Genomic DNA, 23,130 nt, shown 5'->3' with positions numbered 1-23,130 from the left:
ACGTACTTACAGCATGATTCTTCTGGAATTTAATTTATAGTTCTGCAGAGCTTGACATGACCAAAGGTTACGAGCTTTTCTTTCAGCCAAACTCGCCTGCCTCTTCTGTGAAGCTCCCACTGAACGAGACTGGAGGTGGGGGAGGATGATTACTTACTGTTTTGCACTCTGGGCAGGCTTTTAACATCAGCCAAAAAGTAATCAGCAATTACAAATTGCAGTATGTGACAAAGACCATGCTGAGCACTGGCTGAGCATTCTGGCTGCACGCCACCTCCTCGCCAAGAGGTAATGAGATAATTTTTATCCTTGGAAGATACACCGCTTCTAAATCTGAGCAAAGGCAGCCTTTACACAAGCAGTACCTCCCCTAGAGCAGGTCCCTGAAACAAAACATCACCTAATTGTAGTCTGCAGCTCCAACACTACAGGGAAGAAAGGCTCCTCCAACCTCTGACAGTAACTGCTGGCAAATGGGAAGTGCTGCTTAACCAGGAGAAGTTCCAGGACTGGTGTGTGTGCTCTCAGGGCTGCTTACATCCCTTCAACATGTCTTTAGTGGGTGGCCTTTCTCCATTTTGGTTTTGATTGTTTCTACCCCCTCCTCTTTCCCTTGCAGTTCCATCCTTATTACTATTCTAACTACTATTCCTTAGTGTGATTAAGGCTCTCTGGCCATAGGAGGTGTTTTTACTTTTGGCTTAATAAAAAAAACAATGTAGCTGAAGTCCCTCAGGTCTTTGAGTGGATTCTGGGAAAGCTTAAGTTTTGCTCATCCCTACTAATTGTTTCTAGCCAGATCAGAATAAAGCATTTAAGGAACTTAAGCCTACATCTAACTTAAAGTAAGGAGTCATGACATTATCTTCAACTTGAAGGCGCCTCTGATAATCTTTGTAACTTGCTGAATCACTAAAACAGTGTAGAAAGCAATCCTCATGCCTGCTAATATTTGAACTTAAGGCTTCTTAAGAAAAAGCACTCCCCTGAAAATGAAATCTGAAACAGGGTCAGCAGAGACTTAAAGAGGATTCTGTAGTCAGTCTAAGATTTCACAAGGAAAACAGGTACAGGAGAATTTTTTTTTCCTTTAATCATCTAAATGAGATCAGTAAGGACAGATGCCATCAATGAATGCCTCATTTAGGCTTGTTCTATTGCACAGGCAGAATGGGTGGTCTGCAAAACGTGTTAACAACTCTACAGAGATGGCTCTGCCAGCATTTCCCACTGAAACCATTCACAGACAGCGCATGTAAATCCTGACCCTTTTGAGGACAAAATTTCCAAACTCAAGTTTAGATTTTCAAATGTTCAGCACTGAGTGTGGAGGTCTGATTTTCAGGAACTTGGGTCCCATCTGGACATTTAACAAAGTGTTCAGAGTTTTGCAGGACCTCCTTGTAAGTAACTGAAGATTTCTAAAAACTGGCCAGGAGTTACAAGAAGCTGTTTTACTTAACCTGGTTCACACCTCGTGGCACAGACACAAGTCTGATGATTCTGTACAAAACTGCAAATGCCCAATGCTGTAGTAAATCTATCAAGATGTTGTAAATTGTGAACAAGTGAGGCTCTGCAACAGGACAACACAGCAGTGCAGCAAGTGAACGGGTGCACAGTGGAGATCCCTAATATCCATATGTTTGGATTACTGCTACTGTGACCATTTATTGCACAACTTTTATGTGCAGCACATACAGTAGAGCTGCTTGAATTTTTCCACTGTATGTCTGTTCCCACTACTTAAAAACAGAAAGAAGAAAAAAAAAAAAAAACAAAAAAGAAACAAGAAAAAAAGAAAAAAGAAAAACGAAAGAAAGAAAAGGCAGGCACCTTGTCCTTGCCAGAAGAGAAGGTGACAGCTCATGACAGAGTCTCAGGAGGTGCTCCCCCAAGAGCAGCCCCAGTCCATGAGGGATTGGCGCTCCTGTAATGAGCAGTGAGCAACAGGCTGCAGTTTGAAGCACGAGCTCTACGTGTCAATTATTCTACCTTGCCAGGAAAGAGTGATTAGAGAATAATTCCCTGATGCCTTCAACTCTGTCCTGCTGTCCCCACTGGTTCACATCTATCACCATGAAAACTTCTCTCAGTGATATATCACAGGAGGGATGCCTTTCCAATGGAAGCACTGAGAGAAAATTTCCACTTCTCCTTCCCTTCCATCCACTGTGCACAGCAGCGATCCCATTTCATTTCAAGCCCAGGATACCAATGTCAGTGGCTTCAGGCATTTGCTAATAAGGAACAAGTAGCTTCCAGGAACAGTGAACACAATGAATGCATTAAAAAACTCTTCTGAGAAAGAAAATTCATCACATGTTTCCAATAGGGGAGGTGAGCTAAAGGTAAGGCCCTATGAAAAGCTGAATGAAATTCTGAAACAAGGAGAGCCTGTGAAGTGCACAGTAAAAGAACTATCAGGCAGGATGACAGCAAAGAAGCCCAGGTAAATAATGGTTTATCTTTAGGCCTTTAAGAAGAAACGTAGGGTAAGTGTGTATTTACACATATGGGACCAAGAGGCACAAAACATTTCAAAAGAAGTAATTAGTACAACTGAGCTCAGGCATATTACAACAGCACTGGGTTCTAACTGCCCATGTTGTTGGTTTCTCCTTGAAAAGCAATAGGAAAACTTCTCTCTGAAGTGACAAGAGGACTTACCTGGTTTAGTAAAGCCCTTGGCTTAACATGTATATGTGTGCACTGTACACCTATACAATTACTGCAAAGGAGAAATTTTAATTATTACAACCTCTTTGAGCTATTCTAAGTTCAGAGTACTCTCCAAAAAGAGCTGGCAGTGTTTAACAATCTTGTCAATTTAAAGTAAGCTGTTTGCTAACTATATCATATTCATACATATATTATAGCTACACATATACCCATAAAGTTTTACACTTAAGTTCTCCATGTTGCTTCCTCCAGGTTCTTATTGTACATGGGGCATCTCTCCAGACCTGGAGTATGGGCATTCCAGTAGCTGAAGAGCTGCCACTGAACTAGCTCCACACTGAGGACATGCAAAACTTGAAAGCCAGCAAGTTCCTCTCTTGAGGGCAACATCCTACATGGGATGCCACCTTTTTCTTTGAGGCTGGAGAAACAATGTTGTTTGAAATGACAGCTTTACTTTACAGCAAAGGTAAAATCAAAGATATTAGCTCATTCAAATTTCAAAGGACGTGAGAAAAAACCCCACATTTAGGGTAGCAACTGAACCAAGTAAAATCAAGTTAACTGACAAAATGGCAAGAATGTCACCCCATAACTATTACAGCTACTTGTTCTGTACTCTCAGTTTTACTCTTTTTGGCCAGCTCAGCTGAAAAAAGTTGATACCAACAGACACTATTTCTCTCTAAAAGGAGGTAATGACAGATAATTCTAGATAGACAAAGAGGAGACATTTAATCCTGCTTCAGTTACGAAATATTAATTAAACCAGCGATCTGCAACTTTTCCCTGGATTGTTCCCATTGAATCCAATGATCACCACATTGCCTTATCTGCTCTTTTCGAGATTACTGTGTCTGGAAACCTGGTGTCTCTGCTCCTAAAGCACATAAGGACCTGTCAGCAGGGAAGGAAAATACATGAATTACAGGAGTGCATGCACTGGGGTCTCTCCACCTTTACATGCAAGACCACTATTAGAGATTAATCTGAACATGGATTTACATTATGGTTCAACAAATTTTGGGAAAAGGCTTTACAAAAAATACTTACAAATTGATTTAGTGGTGATAGCACTCTACTGATTCTATGTTTAAGTATCTTTAAATTCTGTATAACATTGGTTTATTAAATTCTGATACAATGAGAAACATACAACAAAACTGAATTATCTTCAATCATAAATGTTTTTGGCAGTACAAGAAGAATTTTTAAACCTACATGAAAGGCATAGAGACTCTGTTGTCATAGAACAGAGACTGTTGTCCAACAGGTATTTTGGGGCTATTAGTTAAAAGACACTACCAATGGCAAACTTAAAGCTTCATGGTTACTTGAAAAGTAAATGAAACACAAATTCCAAACAAGCCTGCAGTTTCTGGCATCAGCTTTCTACTAAGTCTGGAAACCTAAAAGATTGACAATACCAGCATTATAATTTAGGATCCAAAGAGAGAGGAAAATCTGTAATTTTGCTAGTCAAATATACAAATCGGATGTTAGCTAAGTCAGCACAGATCAAGTTTCATTACTTCTCCTGGAAAGAAACACTTTTGGGAAGAATAATAATTCTTTCAGTCAATTTTCACAAGCTAGACCCAACAAAAAGAATTAAAAATAGCAAGATAAGACTGATGACAGCAAAGTTTCTAATGTAACAATGGGAGAGGCCAGTCTGACTCATCAGCAAAGAAAAGATAAAAGAAATGGGAGATTAAAAGGCCATACTCAGTCCCACACAATTCCCAGGCCTCAATAACTCAATCTGAACACTGTGAAAGCTAAATAAAGACATGCCTAATTTTTTATATTAACTGAAGGAACTTGATAAGCTACTAAAAGTACAAACATAAATTAAATCTTGAAAAGTGATATTCTGTACAACATTCACACCCTGTAAATAAGAGCAGCAAATAGGTCTCAGGCCACAGAACTAAGAGGCTCTCACAGTACCTCCTTCAGTAACAGCAGCAGTGATGCAGCTGCTGAAGAACCAAGTCATGTCATTTGGGGTTTTTTGTTTTATTGAGTTTTGTGTGGTGCAGCTCTGAAGTCCAGCTAAGAGATACTCTAATAAAAATCTTCCTTAGCTGGTTAAAATATCACAGGAAGTGTAGATACTGATATCCAGAAGGTCACAGAAATAAGATCATACCACTGTGTAATGCCTACACAGATCAGGAATGAACAAAGGCCCAGGAAACACATTGAATTGCAGTGGTCTTGTCAGTAAACCTAAGGACAGATTAAAATTGGGAAAAAGAAGGAAGAAAATGTAACCCTCACCCACTCTGACAAATTAATTAGCCCTTAGCCGTTCTAGAGATCATCTTGGAAATCAGAAAAAGAAATTATCTAAATGAAAGAATACATACCAGCATCTGCCCACCTGCTATGGTTACTGCTTCTAATTCAGATATTTCAGGAAGAGTCTACCAGAACACTCTACCAAAAAAGACTACCAGTGGGAAGAACAGAATTTGGAAGACCTATGCTAAATTGAGCTAACAACAGAACATCGCAAAAATCAACAAAACCTTCCCAAAATCAACAAACCAGAAATATCTCAAACTAACCAGATTAGTGAAAGTTAGAGTGAAGCAAACACTGTAACTTCCCTCCTTTCTGCCGCATTGTGAGTTGTTCCTGTCCTGAACTGGGAAGGTACCCTGGTCACAGGGAACCTAGGCACATAGGAGAAACCAGGATGACAAAGGGAAAAAAAATGGGTGCAGGAAGGGAGGTTTCTAGGATAAGAACAAATAGTCTTAGTCTTTTCTCCAAAAGAAGTGAACCAAACAGGACAAATATCCACTTGTAAAAACAAAATAAATCCCAAGGAACCTAGATGCAAACTGCAATAAAAAGCTCAAAGGACTGTATGCTGTCTGAAGAAGGACACTCCAGTATCAGCAGCAATTGTTCCATAGTCTGCAATGATCAATAGGTCTAAGGCTGCCAAAGAAAATGAATTCCTTTGCATTTTTTAGAAGCCCACATGGGTACCCTCTGGGAATATGGCTGTCCTGGCAGGAAGCTATAGGCCCAGGTGGCTGGGGCAGATTTAGGATGTTTTTAAAATGGTAGGAAAAAACAGACTAAGAGAGGCTGCATTTTCCAGGCCCAACAGTGGGCAATATTTAGTTAGGATATTTTTATGTTAGCAGCAGAAGACACCAACACGGAACATTAATATGTTTTTTTTTCTCCTATTAAATCTTTATGGCATCCAATTGCAGTCTAAACCAGAGAATGGTACAGCTGGACAAACCATGCTTCTAGAAATGCACGTGTTTGGAAAACTCAGCCTCCAGAAATCTTTGAAGAGCTCTAGAAAACCTTCTGCTTGCCCCACCAAGAGAATGAAGACTTCCTCTTTCAGCACCTCTCACAAAGTGTCATCTTCTACAGTTTCAGTTCAAAAACCCCCTCCCAAAACCACAAACCCCCAAACCTACAACCACCAACACTAAAAAACTCCACAGAACAAGTGATCAGGTTGCCTGTGATTTACAGAAACTGTTCCCAGCCTTTCATTGCCCACCTCTCTCTTAGACTTCTCAGTTTTGGAAACCTGTTGTGACAGAAGAAAAACAAAATAGTTAGCTGCTGCAATGTTCTGTTTGCCAAATTAAAACTATTCCCTATACCTGATGTAAAATCCTCAAATAAGGCATACAATAATCCCACCTCCAAAGCAAATCCTCATTACCCTACAGTGAGCTTGTATTGTGGAAACTGCCATGTTTCAGATGATGCTCTAATAAAAGAGCAGGGTGTCAAATTCACAATGCAAGCTGATATGTGACCGTAACCAGGTGAACAGGTCTTTGGTATAATTTTGTTAATTTTACAAAATACACTTTAATCCTCACACTTCAGTGATTATTAAGCCTCATGTTGCATCAGTTTTTCCAGCTTTAAAAATGTAAAAAGATAAATCTAACACCTTCTAGTCTTCTAAAACACATTCTTCCACATTCCCATTTAATTTCAGTGCTATACTGACAGTTTTACATTATCATAACTACTTTTCCTGGATTAAATGTAATATTTTCAAGGAGCATTCTTGAAGACAGAGGATTTTATTTTCCTAGCCTTCCTCCCATCTCAAGCATTATTTTTAGAATAATAGACCTGACAATATAGCAAACCTAACACGGGATTTTGAGGGGGAGGAATAGGGTGCTGGGATTTCTTTTCCCCACATCTCTTGAAAGGTGGTAGCTGTCCGAATCAAGTTTATTTTTAGCATCTCAGCTAGAGATATGCCAACTCCTGTTTCTGTTGGTGTTTTAAATGCTTTTGGCTTCTTACTGCAAAGTAATTCCCACATCTTTACTTCACAGCCACCTATGCCCTTTGTGGGAGCCTGCTTCCACTCATCTGCAGCACCTGCATCCAGCCCAGTTCCAAAGCAGGCTGCTGTCCCAATCTGTCAGTGTTCAAGTTCATGTTCAAGGACCTAAAAAATCCCCAAGAAAATTGACACCACTAGCTGAAAGAGGAGAGGGCCAAAGAAAACTCTCAAGTTCCAATTCATACAAGTGTGATAATTCCAGAATGTTTTCACATGAAAATTAAAATTGCAATGTTTCCCTCCAAGGCATGAGATTCTAAAATGGAAGCACACTATTATTTTAGGAATAAATGATTTATACTCTTAAGACACAGTATTGTTGAAAGCCCACCTTTCTGGTAGCTGTAATTGTTCCAGAAATTGTTAGATTTGATATGATTATAGAAATAGATTGTTAAATTCACCACAAACTACAAGAAATTTTCCATCTTGTGAGAGATTTTGGATTGAATCAGCAGGTGCTCTTACAGTGACTTTCAATGTGGGACACATCTTTATTTCCAAACCGGATGAAAAAACCACTTTCTTCAGAAATAAAGCAAGTCAGAAGATACAGCAATTAATTTTCAAATATTAGGGAACACACTTTTTCACACAATATACATGGTACATTTTCATTTTGCTACTTTCAATATTCACAGTAAAATACTTTCTCAAATAATCGAAGTGCACCTTAGAGCCATCAAGTGCCAGTTAATTTTGTTCACAGAAATGTAAGACACCAAAAGCCAGGTAATTTCCTCTCTCTGTGTTCAGACTTGCCCAAGCACTTCTGCACTGCATCAGTGCTGAAAGAGGTTTCTTGGAAAGCTTAGAACTTCAGTTTTGATCAATTCCAACTGAAGCCCTCTGTTAAAGAACAAACCCAAAACTCCTGGGCTCTACAGCTGCAGGATAAGACACTGATCACCAGGATAGCTTGTGAAGATGCCATAATGCCCTTTAGGTTCAGGATATCTCTGTTGTAGGTAGGACTTTCCTCTTGAGACAGATTGTCCTGAATGTTTCAGTCACTTAGATTTGTGGAGAGGGAACAGTGAGGAGACCAGTGGGCTTGATCTTGTTGATTCCTCCATCAAGGATGCAGACCCTTGGGTACTTGCTTTTCACTAAATGAGCTGCAAACTGAAACAGACAGATCATTAGCCCACTGCATATCATAGTCATTAGGTGACAATAACTTTCTGTTATGTAAGGTAAATTAAAAAAAAAAACATCAGACCCTGGGAAGTTCTTTTTTTGCACCAACAAGTCCAGCACAGGAACCCAGGCCAGTGTGTTAAAACAGTTGGGATGAATTTGTGGTCCTGAAAGTGTCACACTAATAACAATGAACTTTATTTATCTCTGCTTATGCAGGTTTTTACCTTATTCTAAAAGGATGTTTTAATCTCAGGGCAATCACTGGAGCCTTTCTCAAAGCATGAACTAACAAATATTTTTCTGTGCATTAATCTAACTCCCAGCTCTTTTCTGCAGCTTCCCAAGTGTACAAGCATCACAGTTTAAGGGGAAAGTCATTTGCTTACCTGTCAAACTTGTGTGATGTGACCTGATCTCACAGATGTCAGATATGAATTTGGGGACTACCATCTCTAATCTCCCCTGCTCCCACCAGTGTGCCACAGGCAGGTTCAATAGTATGAGCAGGTATCCCCCCCACCATGGAAAGCCTCTCTCCTCAAGCAGTTCATGCCACCATAAACCAAACACAGCAATTGCCGCTTTCCACATAGGAACTCTGTGAAACATAATTGCACTGACAAAGATATTTTGTATATCAAAATAAGTATGAGTACTAAATCAAAATTGTGTTTCAGAATACCAAAATCCAAGCAATACTTTCTGCATTACATGTCAAACTTGGCTTCTATACACTGACTACAATGCATTAAAAGCAAGCACCAAAATGGACTAATCAGTGAGAAACTAGTAGTTTTACCTAATTTCCAATAGCTGTGAGAGATTGCTCTGCCATCTGAGTCTTTGAGACTGTTTCTTTAAAATTGGTTGTCTAATCAGTACAATTTGTAAAATCACTGAGTGCTTCCAATGGGCTATGCAAAACATTCATAATTCCCTTTTTGACTCTTTAAACTAATTAATGATGCTATTTGAGAACATGTGCAAGTGTGATGTCCAGGTCTCTGACTTTGCACAAACAACTAAATTACCGACTCAAGAACAGCTCTGGGCACCCCAATCAAACTCAATACATGGGATTTCTTTTTTATTTACTTTCCTCCTAATTACCTATTACAGCATAACAGTGCTGAGGCACAACTAGATATACTACAAGATCACCTGTCAACATTTTGGCTGTTACATTTATTTCAGGAGGTTGCCTACGGAAGACACAAAGTTCAACCATCTCTTTCTCCATCAGTTTGGGTTATTCAGTACAGGAGTCAAAGAATCAAATAAAAAAATTCCTGCAATCAAGCAATCAAAGCAGCTGACAGCAAACATCCACCATATGTGGATGCCAGCTTTCATAAGCAAAGTAAATGCCATGCTTTTGGAAAGGCTCTTGGCTGCACAGGTGGTGTAATATGCACAGCGACATCAGTAGGAGAGCCCAAATACCTCTTGCTATAATCACAGTCCATAAAGATGTGCTGTGCAGTAAAGTACAGACAAAGAGAGCACTCAGCTGTGCACACCATGAACTACAAAAATAGTTTATATTCCCAGTGAAATACTCCTACCAGATATCTCTACTTCACAAGGACATACCTGTCACCTCACAGTGCTCTCCACCTGTGACTAATGGACAGTGCTGTGTCTTAGACACCAACGCTGCTCAGAGCCAGCAGAAATGAAAAATGGCAACAAGCCTTCAGGCTGGCAGGAAGCAGCACGTTATTTCCTGAGTACAATGGTCCATGTGTCAACAGAGATGTTCCACTCTCTGACTACTGATAATTTTTAAATGCTGACAATAAACTGTAAACCCTGCTCCAAGTGTTTTGAATGCCCTAACCCTAATATAACTACCATTCAATATAACCTTAAAAGAAAATACACAAACAAATTCCTTGTACCTGGGGTTTGAGCATTAAGGCCTGTGTCCCACTGTATTTCAGAACTGCTTTAGTAACCAAGGTATGTCTAAAAATACATTTTCTTCACTGCATATGACCAGGTTACTTTAAAACCTTATAGTGAGGAATTTGTTGCTTTTTGCAGGGTCTCTGGGAAGGAAGCACTGCAAAATCTGGGCAATGATGGCAGAAAGCACAAGATGATATACCATAAGATGAGCTTTTTTTTTTTTTTTTTTTTTTTTAAGTTGTCACAGAACTGTTTGCTGTTGTCTGTATAGTTTCAGTGAGAAATTCTGCAAATACAGTTCAAAATATTGCAGCTGAACACCCAGCCAAGGAAAAACCACTGAGCAGGGAATGTGCTGTATCTCACTACTGTGGGAATTAGCTGTGAGTCAGGGGTTGAGAGGCACATTGACATAAGCTGAGAGTTGCCATCCAAGTCCCAATATCAGCCTCCAAGAGCTCTGCTCATACATCTGCCCAGACACTGCATAAAAGACAGGTTTAAGTCACATGGCAAGAGGACTTGAGCTGATTAAAGGCATTCCTATTTTACCTTCTGCCTTACCCCCTTTTTTCCACTGGAAGTAGAAATAGTAACTTTTGGTAAAGCATAGACTTAGAAATATTCTCTTACTGGCACAGAAGTCTTCCTTATTAAAGGTTTGACTTTTTATAGTTGTGTTCCTCGGTACATATCTGTGCCACCCTCTCCCAGACAGAGGAGCCTGTCTGCGGCAGACAAGAACAGGAACTTGTTCACCATGTGTCTGAAATGTTCCAACACCACCTGCTACCTTGCCTTGCCAAAATACACTCCATGAAGCCACTGTTTTCAAAATATAGGGGAGTGTTATTTCTGGTGTATGCACTGATGGAGGGGCATGAGCGGAAGGACTATTTGAAATAGCTACATAGATTTTTCTCCCCAGTTTCACCTTCAGTTATACCAAATATCAGTAGGCTGAATCAAAGAAATAAAGATTAAAAAATTTAATGTTTCCTAAAAAGCTGGAAAAAATTAAAAATCAGTGATCTAAAAAGAGTAAAATCTCATGCATTAAAAAAAAAAAAAAAAAAAAAAAAAAAAAAAAGAAAAAAAAAAACCAAAGGGCCCCTTTTAAAATGGAATTTTAGGGTTATGTAACAATCTAGTTTTATATTTATTAAAAAAGAGGGAAAGAAATTCAAGCCCAGATGATTACAATGAAGGATTTGATAATGCAACTAAGATCCATCTGAAATGTACAGAAATTAAAAAAAAAAAAAAAAAAAAAAGAAAAAGAAGGAAAAAAAAATCCCAAGGTGCCCTTCTAAATGAATGCCCCAGACTTTCTACAGCAGAAACTGCCATCCTGGAATGCATACAGGGGCTCTATTTCCTTTATAAATGCAACGAGAAAGTGTCAACTAGAACTTTACTAACAGGCACCTGAATATGTAGTTTGTAGTATACTAAATAATCCAACTTACAAAGGTGTTGCCAAGACTGAAAATAACATGGTGAAGAGATAAGCCTATGGGTAGCATGTAAAGCACCTACATTTTAAAGAAAGATGTACTGAAGCATATAAAGGTAGTGTAAAATTAAATTCCATTATACAGAAATGTATTTCTGTAAATAGAAATAAACTGTACTTTATTATATGACTAAACTTTCTCAAATTTATCAAATGTTTGTGTTGACATAACTTCTGAAATAGATCTTTCCCCACGTCGCCAATGGATCACACTCCTGTGTGATGCTTCTGCTTTCATTTAGACAAGAAGATTAGTTGGGGGAAATGGGAGTTGTGCCTATCTGAGCAAAGGCTTCAAGGGATACTACAAGACTTTAAGCTTTTTACTTTCTGCTTCAGGTGGCCTTTCCTCAACATGAGATTCCCAAGTCCAATTACTGTGTTTTCCCTGGTTGCATCTAATGCTTAAACTGAATTTCCAAATTGAAATTCTTCTTGCTTCTTTCACAGCAAATATTACATATGAAAGGATGAAAAAGTGAGAAACTTATTTAATGACTACTGTATGATGACTTTGTTGAAGACTTTGGAAACACAATTCCTCTATTAATTATTGCATCCATCAATTCCACATAAAACAACCTTCTTGATGAACACAACTGAGCCAGAAAGTTGCAATTTGCATTTGAAAGTAGTCAGTTAAGACTCTTCTTGCCGATACAAAAAGTCAGGCTTTCAGAGACAGACAAGATCACAGAAAATTAATGTCAAAATTTGGGCAAATATTAAAAATTTTACCCTGCTTTGGTGATGCTCTCAATATAAATAGCATAACAGGACTGCCGCTTTAAATACTATCAAGAACCTTAATGATCTGCACATTGGAGAATTTATCAAAATGTTTCTACTAGCCTGTTCCAAGCAGCAAAAGCACAGCTTTCAAGTGCTGCATGTCTCCTGCCAGGCATGTCACGTTTTCAGGCTGTCTACAGCAGAGTGTGAGAACACAACAGCGGGAGCAGCCCCACTCCCAGCACCCTTTGGGCCAGCCATCAGGGCTGCTGTGTACACATTATTCACTTTCCCAGACATTCCTGTGACAGGCTGTAATTAAAGGGCACGTTGGGAGGGAAGGAGGAGTAACATCCTGCACCAGAATACCAAAAATGATCACTGTGACAAGTGTTACCATGGTATAAATATTAACAGCATACTCCGAAAGAGTCAGAAGGAAAATAGAAGCTGGAGGAGAAATACCAATCAAATTTTGTAGTATTCATTCATTTCCACAAGATTATTTCTAGATTTCACTTGTAAAATCATGCTACACAAACCTCTCAGGAATTGCAGTCTATTTTGCTGTCTGATTTCAGTCCCAGAGCTCACCTACACCCCTCTGAAAGCTCAACAAAGTGATCCGTTTGCAACTTTTTAAACAACACTCTCCATATTCCACAACACAGATCCAGCACACAAGATTATTTTTAGTCAGCTACTCCTTATATTAAAGAATTACACAAAAATAACACTTTAACACCACAGAAAAGACAGGAACCTAAAACCTCCCATATCAACAAAACTGTGCCTAGTTGTTGGTTGTAGTATTACCATAAACTGAATGAAAGTTAAAAAAAACAAACACAGAAAGGACAACGTGGTGCAAACACATACTAGGGGGTGGGAGGGGTGGAACACAGAACCAACTGCTCTAACAAGATCAAGGGAAAATTCTCTATATGTAGACCTGGCCAAAAGGGAACACTTGTCATTCCATCAGTACAAAAACACAGCAGTAACTTAAAGGGCTTACATGCTAAGATTTGAAAATAAGCCTAAACAAACAGGTATTTAATAGCTGTTTTCAGAATAAGTTTTACTGAGAATGAAAGTAAGAATAAACACTCAGACTTCTTCAAGTGATAAATTTTAAACACCTGTATTTTAAGTTTTCCACCTAGAAATCATATGCATTAAAAAAAAAAACCCAGCTGAAAGTGAGAACTTGAAAATTAAAGTCAGTTGCAGATATTTAGCTGTTCTAACACAGCTAATTTATACTGAGCAAAATAAATGCAGGGCAAACATTATAGATGAACAGAATGTGAAATGAAAATACAGAAAGAAAAGTACTCTATTTTTCATTCAACAGAAAAGAAAAAAGCTGTTAGGGAACAGAAATATGTAATTTTGAAAAGAGACATAACAGCTGGCTTGGTTATAAAAAAAGGAAGTATGAGTCTTTGTGGAAGATTCTACCACCTCCCCCCAGGTCTATGGGTTGCCTTAGATCTTGAAAAATGGCCAAAGAAGTACTTGATAATGAAAAACATTTCTCTGTGATTTGTAGTACTTTTTCCTAACACTACCCAAACTGCAAGTTTTGTCCAGTTTCTACTCCAACCCTCCTGCAGCAGTCAGTCAGTCAGTCAGTCCATCCTATTCAAAGGCTGGTTCAGATACAGTTTAGAGAAATGCAAAACAACATTGCTCCAGACAAGTAGCACAGATATTGTATTTGCCAAATTCACCAGCACCATTCTGGCTGGTATATCCTTCACAAAGTCCTGAACCTATAACAAATATTTATAGCTCATTACCATCTCTATTTCAATTATCACCATTTCAGATTCTCTGAACTGGAATACCAGGAAACACGAAACTCTGTCTCAGAGTTGAGAAACAGCCCAAGACAGTGAAAATTCTATGTTATAATGCAGCAGCCCTAAGAACATGGATACAACCTAATCCATGCAAGTTCCATCAAGGACAAGAGTACTCTTTCAGAGGTGCAGTGCACAAAGACTATAAGCACAGCCTGACAGCACCACTCCAAGATTCAGGTTCACCATTCTCCCACCTTCCCTGTTCTCAGATGACTGAAAAGAGCTGACATCCTACTTGCCAGCATCCCTCAGACATATTTTCATAGGTAAAGCCAGAGACTCCATGATTCCTTTCTCCAGAAGCATCCAAACCTCTGCATAGCAAGGCACACAGGCCAAACAACTCCTACATCAAATAAGAACTAACATTTCCAATGACTGCTACTATTGGTCTCAGTAAAAAATTAAAAAAGAGAACCTATTTTGGAGTTCTAGAATTAGCCTGTTTTCCTTGGCACTTACTTCAGAGCAAAAGGAATACTCGGATTCTGCCCCTAAGATCTTGCATTTTCTCCCATCCTCTTTCACCCCTGGCTGTGACAGTGAGGGATTTATGTCCTCACTGCTGTACCTGAGGCATTCAGTGCTCACTGACCAAAGCCAGGGGCAGAGTGACAGCAGCACACCACAGCTCCTGGCTGGCAACCCAAGTGTCTCTCGGGCTGTGTGGAGAGCATGAGCTGGCAACAGCAGCAGGGCTGCTCTCTCTCCATGAAGGAAAGCATGCATACATTACACTTGTTGCAATAATAAAAAGGGCTACATTTACAGAATAAAATAATGAAGACTTAACCATGTATTGGGGAGAGTTACACCAGAAGGACTATTGCTGATTTACTAAAATGTTTCAAACTTTTCAAAATACAAGCTTAATCTGTTCCTCTTTAAAGGCAACAAGGAGGCTCTGATCATTCCAGTAGGCTCTGAGTCTGAATGCAGATGGGAGAATTAACCAAACAAACATGAAAGAGCCATTCTGGGAATCATAAGGGGCCCCTCCATCCCTGCAAAGAGAAGAGTTTTCATTCCAATTGTCCAGTCATTTTTCTGCAGAAAGTTTTTACAGGGAAACAGAGTCTAAAAGATGTATAGTGGAAACATCTCCAGAAGTTTATTGCCTAATTTCTGTTTACTTGCACTTCAGAGATTTCATTAGGCCCTTCCAAAGAAATATATTTGTCTTCAGAAGCACCTGTCCTTTAGTATCCTATGCAATTCCTAACCTTCAGATCACCCTATCAAGCTTCATAGGCATGCATTTGTGGTTTTAAGACAAGTTTATAACTGAAGAAATCATGCAAGGACTTGCTTCTCTGGCAAGGGCTTTTAAAAAGGCCAGGGAAAGATGACAATAAAATCCCACAAATTCAGTAGTAATCAGACACTTTAACCTATGTGCCTCAGTCTTCACATGCAAGAAGAAATGCCTTTTTGACAGTGTGCTGGGAGAGAGGGAATGCTACATGCTGTTTTCATATAGAAAAAAAAAATTATTTTTTCCAAGCTAAGAATATGTTATACAAAAAGAATTTTGAATTTGACTGCCTCCCCCTTGCCTTGAAAAGTGTCAGAAAGATCTCATGGAAAATCAGAACTTATGGTCTTTGTTTTGGAGATAATGAATATATTTTGTCTATTAGCTATTGCAATGCAGCTAGAATAGCTACTTTGCTTCAGTAACTTACAGAAGTTGTCTAGACAATATATTTTTAGCAGCATAGCTCATCTAGACAAAAAGTAATTGATGTTACAATTAGAATTTACAATTTAGAATTTATTTCCCAGTTATAAAGACAGATTTTTTTAAGCTTTGACTTACAGCTTATCTGTCTTCTTCCAAGCAGAACATAAATAAGTTGCTAATTATTAGACAGATTAAAGCATCCTGTATATTTTATTCTGTTATAGCCTATAGCTGGCAATAAAGCTCATATATTAAACCACTGGGGGAAACACATTTATTAAACAACCATGTGACAGAAGTAGAAGTATGCCACTGTCAAAATTAAATTTCTAGAAAATGATTTAGTGTCAGGTAAGGAAGGTATTTTTCCTGTTCTAAATTCAGTCAACACTGCAGTAATATAGACAAAAGTTTGAAATGGAAACAGATAATGGCTTAGCACCTCAAAGCTGACTGAAGGAGGGAAGATGAAGTAAGGTCACCCTTCCATAAAAAGATGCAAAATAATCCCTGTTCTACATATGCATAACTATAATCCACCTTTTCACTTGCTGTATCTCTGACTTCCAAAGTGACAAAAATCAGGAGACATGTTATTTGTCCTATACTAAAGAACAAGCTACAGCTGAACACTCATTGCCCATTTAACTACTATATTCCCAACTGTAATGATCCTTTGTCCATAATGGAATTTACAAGGTGCTTTTCTGTCTATGGAGGTGGGAAAGGGGCATTCAACTCACTTAGGAGATGCTGCCATTTAACATATCCAAAAGTAAAATATATAAATACAGATAAATAAATAAATAAAGGCATCTGATTGATGGACTCCAAAATAATGCCCTTTATGTGGAGGTTTCCTGCTGTTTTCAGAGACCAACAAATATGTGCTCTGTTAACAAGTGCCCAGAAAAACCTAGAAGAAAAGTTGGCACCAAGTGAGAAGCAGACAAAAGGAAGGAATATTCTCCAGAGAAGTGTGAGCCAAACACCACCACACAACACCTCTTTTTCAATATCTTCATGCTGCTAATGGTGCATTCAGTAAGGCTCTTGTATATCAGCCAATATATTAATTTAACTTTTAAGGTTAGTAGCATCAATGGCTTACCATGCAGGATTACCCTGTTTTAATTCTGTACTAAGGAAGTGTTCCACCAGAACCAGAGCTGTCAGATGCAGAGGCACTATGAGACACTGCTGGCTTCCTTATCCTCTTGCTGGAACAGTGCTGTGGTGAAGCTTTCAGTTTTCCCTCTCACACCTCATATTCTATTCACAATATAATAACACTAGACAGCATTTTCTTTCAAATTTAAATTTTTTATAATCTGGCACCAAATCAAATGCAAAAAAAAGAAACAGAAATGAAGGACGAAAATACTTTTTCAACAGGTCTGTTCAGTATACTTCACTTTGCTTTTTACATTATTTTAAAGTAATGCCAAGTAGGCTGTTCATATGAAGCACAATTGGATGATTCAACCTTCTAATTACAAACAGCCCTATAAACAATTAGTGTTTTTCCACACTTACCCCTGCCTCTCAGTCTTATATAAATTTAACTAAATTTAAACTAAATTGTTAAACTAAACATATAGTAATCTCCAAATTTCTAGTGGAGTAAATATCAGTGAACACTCCTGAAAAATTCTTCTTTATGGCAGAAGGTACAACTTTTGGCTCATCTCATTTCATCTGGAAATACATACCTCTGTTTAGAAAATATATATTTAAAGTTGAGCATCTTATAACATAGACAAAAATTGGTTTCGTTTCCATGCATTCACTTCTAAATTTTTTCCCTCTGATTGGATTACCTAGTAAAATTTAAAAGGTAATAACTATTGCTCTTGTCAAGCCTTGAGCTACATAGTTTGGGTGTGACAGACAGTTCTGTGCAGCTGTGCAGAGTAAAACTGAAACCGGCCTTAAAAAATTACTCACAAAAGAAAAGGTTTTATCTACACAGTCAAATTGAGGCTGGTGTTATATGTACTTTAAGGGTGTGATAGAACTGCTGAGTTCCAACCAGTATTTAGGCTTTAGTATTGAATTAATTTGTGGTCAAACTGGTCAATCCAGTGTTTTGTTACTATTTAAAGCTCAAAACTCTTTTGTTAGGAATTCGAGAACCCTAAAAGCAAATCAAGAGGCAAAGCAGAATTTCTTCTTTATAGAAAGCTACAATATTGACAATTCTGGGTCAACATTGTCTCGGCTGCAGAAAATCTGGGTTTAGAGGATAAGCCAGCACCTCCCATGTGACTGCAGTACTTGCACTAAGCACACTGCAAGATTTCTTTAGCTGCACAGCAAAGGAAACATTTCATGTTCATTTCAAAAATTTTGAAACATTAAAAAAATGAACTTAGCTGGATTCACACACAAAGCTACATACTCATTACTGAAACTACGTGAGAGATGGTTTACAGTCTCTTTCACGCCATCTCTGTTACCATTTAAGAAACCTGATACATATCACAAGTTAATTTTCTAGATGATGAAATGCAGGTTATAAAGGGGATTTCTCCATCTACTTACAACTCCCTACAGGTATTAAATGAACACCACGTGTTGGGCTGATGCTTCTGCTGTTCCTGACATGAAGACCTTTTAATGATTCACAGCACTCCTTGTCATATCAGGGTTACAGTTCATGTCCTTTGTGTAAACAGGCTTAAGAAATGGGTGAACTAAAGTTAAACCATAATTAAGAGTGTCCCTGAAAAAAAAAAGGATAACTTTCCTTCATCTGAGAGAAGTATAATACTTTCATCTGAGAGAAATACTTATGCACTTTCACTTGTTACTCTGGCAGTTCTCAACACCATCAAGTATTTTGTTATATTGGGAATAGGCAAGTTTGAATATTCTTCCTGTCTAGCTAAAGGCAATGACAATAAATATATCATACAAAAGTTACCAGTAAGGATCATTCTCCTCTTCACTAAGCACAACTGCAGGAACAAGTTATTCTAAAAAATTGGGCAATACATTGTTTCTTACTAGTAGGAATATGAATTATATCTTATTTCCTTTGCACTCCATAATTTATCTGTCCCCATCCAGCTCACCTTATGCGTCCTTCCTAACTCCAAAAAAAGTAAATAGGAATTCAAGAACCCTAAAAGCAAATCAAGAGACAAAGCAGAATTTCTTCTTTATAGAAAGCTACAATATTGACAATTCTGGGTCAACATTGTCTCGGCTGCAGAAAATCTGGGTTTAGAGGATAAGCCAGCACCTCCCATGTGACTGCAGTACTTGCACTAAGCACACTGCAAGATTTCTTTAGCTGCACAGCAAAGGAAACATTTCATGTTCATTTCAAAAATTTTGAAACATTAAAAAAATGAACTTAGCTGGATTCACACACAAAGCTACATACTCATTACTGAAACTACGTGAGAGATGGTTTACAGTCTCTTTCACGCCATCTCTGTTACCATTTAAGAAACCTGATACATATCACAAGTTAATTTTCTAGATGATGAAATGCAGGTTATAAAGGGGATTTCTCCATCTACTTACAACTCCCTACAGGTATTAAATGAACACCACGTGTTGGGCTGATGCTTCTGCTGTTCCTGACATGAAGACCTTTTAATGATTCACAGCACTCCTTGTCATATCAGGGTTACAGTTCATGTCCTTTGTGTAAACAGGCTTAAGAAATGGGTGAACTAAAGTTAAACCATAATTAAGAGTGTCCCTGAAAAAAAAAAGGATAACTTTCCTTCATCTGAGAGAAGTATAGTGAGAGAAATACTTATACACTTTCACTTGTTACTCTGGCAGTTCTCAACACCATCAAGTATTTTGTTATATTGGGAATAGGCAAGTTTGAATATTCTTCCTGTCTAGCTAAAGGCAATGACAATAAATATATCATACAAAAGTTACCAGTAAGGATCATTCTCCTCTTCACTAAGCACAACTGCAGGAACAAGTTATTCTAAAAAATTGGGCAATACATTGTTTCTTACTAGTAGGAATATGAATTATATCTTATTTCCTTTGCACTCCATAATTTATCTGTCCCCATCCAGCTCACCTTATGCGTCCTTCCTAACTCCAAAAAAAGTAAATGCAAGCCAATTTTGAAAGCTCTTACTGATGTACATTAGAAGTGCTGATGTCACTTCTCTGGCATGACAACAATAAAGATTTTAAAGCTGAAGAAGATAATGTTAAGCAATTTCATTTCAAAACATCAGCCTTCTCAGATGTGGACCACTTGAAGGGAAACGTCTTTGTCTAGAAGCAGAAATGAGCAAAAACAAAACACCACCCCAAATCTTGTCATTATACACAAAATTCTAATCTAAATTTTCCAGACTCTGGCATTTATTTTACTACTGCCATATGCATGCTATTGATGTATGTCTAAGGATAAAAACATACATTACAGCAATATACTTACAGCAGCTGTGTTCTTCACTGCATTTCCCACAATCACCACAACTCTTCCTTTAAAGCTCTGAAGTGTGGCAGTTGCTGGGCACTGGATGAGATCCCCATCTGCAGTAAATGCTGATGCAAAAGGGACATTGATGCTGCCAGAAATGTGGCCACGGTTAAAGCTTAGGAGGATCAGTTAAGGAGGTGTGAAAGGCAGAGAAACCTGTGGAGCATGAATAGCTGTAGGATGAACCTGCTCTTCATCCTGACTGCCACCATACAATACCATTGGTCTTTTGTGATACAGTATTTTGACAAACCTCACTTACTGTTTACTCATATGGAGAAAAATCTTCCAACACTACATATGAAAGCAAGCATAGAATAAAGAGCTGTTTGGTTCAAAAAAGGACACAGCACAGCACTACAGAAAATGATCTGCTAAATGAAATACTTAGTACTAAAGAACCAATATCCCCAGTACACCTAATTTTGTGGATTTCACTTCAACTCCACTCTGCTAAGAGGAGCCAAATAGCAATAAGCAGCTGGAGCACCTCTTCTAGAGGCATTTTATGCAAAAAGAATGGAGCACTTAAAATGAGAACCAAAACTAAACAGGGATTATCAGGAAATGTCCTCAAACTTCCTGTCAACCCCAACAAGTCCTCTACTATTTTGATCCAAATTGAAATTCTAATGTATATGATCTCAGATTCCGAGACAATGAGCACCATGCATATTATCTGCACTAAAAGCAAGTGTGTAAAGGGTATTGAAAAGCAAACAACTCTGAGACACCATAGTTAGCTGTCCTTCAGTTTCAGAGGATGATCATTCAATGAGACTTTATAAACAAATATTGAATGTGAAGGTCTCTTAAATAAAATTTAAGTTGGACTACTACTACCTAGCTTTTTATGAATTTGAATATGCACTATGGCCTTGACAAAACTCTGAATTACTTTCATAGACTGTACATACATGTCTGGAACATTCCCCTTCCCCAGCTATAAGCAAAAACAGCTTTGAAGAGGTGGGAAACAGCAAAGTTCTGCAAAAATATACACAATGTCAAATATTGAGATTAGTCACTCTATTACTGTACTTGTAGAAAGCTAGTTAAATTTATAATTAAATCCCAGAATTCTATTAAATAAAGGAGCTGCCTGAAATAGGGGTAAGATTCAACTGACTCAGAGTAATAGCAGCATTCGTTTCTCATTATTTATGTAGCAGTTTCAGTTTTATGATCATCATTGTTATACTATGGGAAAAGCATGGCTATATAAAAACATTTGAAAGAACAAAAGATGATCATGCACCATTCATTAACGTTGTCAGTTTATTTCTATTTTGAATGGGAAAATTATATCCCTCCTTCACTCCTCTGTGCCAATCCCATTTCCCCAAGCCCATTTATAACCACATAACTCCCACTGCTAGCGATCAGGTTCTGAAATGATCATCACTTAGACAGAAAATAACTTTGGACAAATTTAGTTACTTAAACTACTGAGTACAGCTAGAGAAACATGACCTAGTCTTTAAAAAAGTTCTAATTGCTAAGACAATTAACAAAAAGGCCAGGCTTTTGTGCTATGGACTGAGAGACCATAAATATGCAGCTATAATTTTCAAAACAAGAATGGAAGGCTGCCAATATATCTGCTAACATGCCTAATGAAATAAGCCTTAGAATTGCTAGCCAAATGAAACAGTGCTGGTAGGTCTTGGCCCTGCAAGATGAGATTCATTACAAAACAATCCCTCAGCTTTCATGTGGGTCATATTATGAAATATGAAGCACGTTTGATACTTGCTGGAAGTCCTCTTATGCTTTTCTCAAAGCACTAAGAAAACAAAGTGAAAGCAAAGTTTAGCATGACAGACATACATGGTGAAAAGGACTAAAACCAAAATATACAAAATGATCATATTTTTGAATCACCTAAAAGTAGTCTGTCATATTTAAAACACACACCACAGAAACACAGAGTCTGATGCTATCTTAGTTTCTTGAAATTTTGTGACAAACACAAAGCCTGTTTCCTTACTGTGAGAATGAACAGAGCACTAAATGCAGTATTCTTATGGTTTCCCATTTATATTCATAACTGCTGACAATTTGATAATTTTCTACATACCAGATATTTTCTTCTGCAAATGATATACTAAGCAGTACACTCAAGGGCAGTTTTACTACCTACCAGGCTGCCTTTTTAGTGGCACTTCCTACCTGTCAATACCAGATGGGTATTAGGGTATCAGTCCACAGTCTACTATAAACTTCAAACATATCAAAACATCTTTTAGAAGGACTACTCCTTCCAAAATGCAAACACTCCCAGTCCTGCAACTACACTATTTCAGGAAAAAAAACAAACTCAAAGAATTAAAAAAAAATACTCTTTATGCAAAGAACTGTATACTTGAAAAGGAACACATGAAAGGTGTAGACAGGGTAGTGACCCTGGTGAAAACATAGCTCCAAAACACCTTTAACTCTTTTCTGATTATCAGCTACTAGGGGAACTAAGTTAGGATGGCTGCATGGTTGCACTACCTGCCATAGCTTGAAGGCACTCAATAGGAATCAATTTTCCACGGAGGGACTGGCACAGCACATGATCAATCAACTCTTCTCTATCTCTCTTCCATTTAATTGGAAATCCTCACACTTTTCCAAAATATTGGTCAATATTAAATGGGGAAGGTCTGCTGATAAAACCTATCCTAAAGAAAAATGTAACATTAAAGCCCTTGTGCTACTGGTACAAAGTGATTTCACTAAGCCCACAATTTACAATGGGAAGGGAAAAATACA

At 38.1% G+C, this 23,130-nt stretch overlaps 1 long non-coding RNA gene across 1 annotated transcript in view; it reads right to left on the bottom strand.

Annotated features, from left to right (window-relative positions):
• Positions 1–7,516: 7,516 nt before the first annotated feature.
• LOC121357145 overlaps positions 7,517–23,130 on the bottom strand; it is a 28,131-nt gene continuing 12,517 nt past the window's right edge. Inside the window, exons 3-4 of the long non-coding RNA XR_005955692.1 lie at positions 20,326–20,485; positions 7,517–8,167 (exon numbers count right to left, since the gene is read on the bottom strand). This is a non-coding gene — a long non-coding RNA (uncharacterized LOC121357145). The remainder of the gene's footprint in view (positions 8,168–20,325; positions 20,486–23,130) is intronic.

This window comes from Pyrgilauda ruficollis, unplaced genomic scaffold (genome assembly GCF_017590135.1).
Source record: "Pyrgilauda ruficollis isolate IOZ18807 unplaced genomic scaffold, ASM1759013v1 scaffold311, whole genome shotgun sequence".
In the NCBI taxonomy this organism is placed as follows: domain Eukaryota; kingdom Metazoa; phylum Chordata; class Aves; order Passeriformes; family Passeridae; genus Pyrgilauda; species Pyrgilauda ruficollis.
This window is presented reverse-complemented; position numbering and strand designations above follow the sequence as displayed.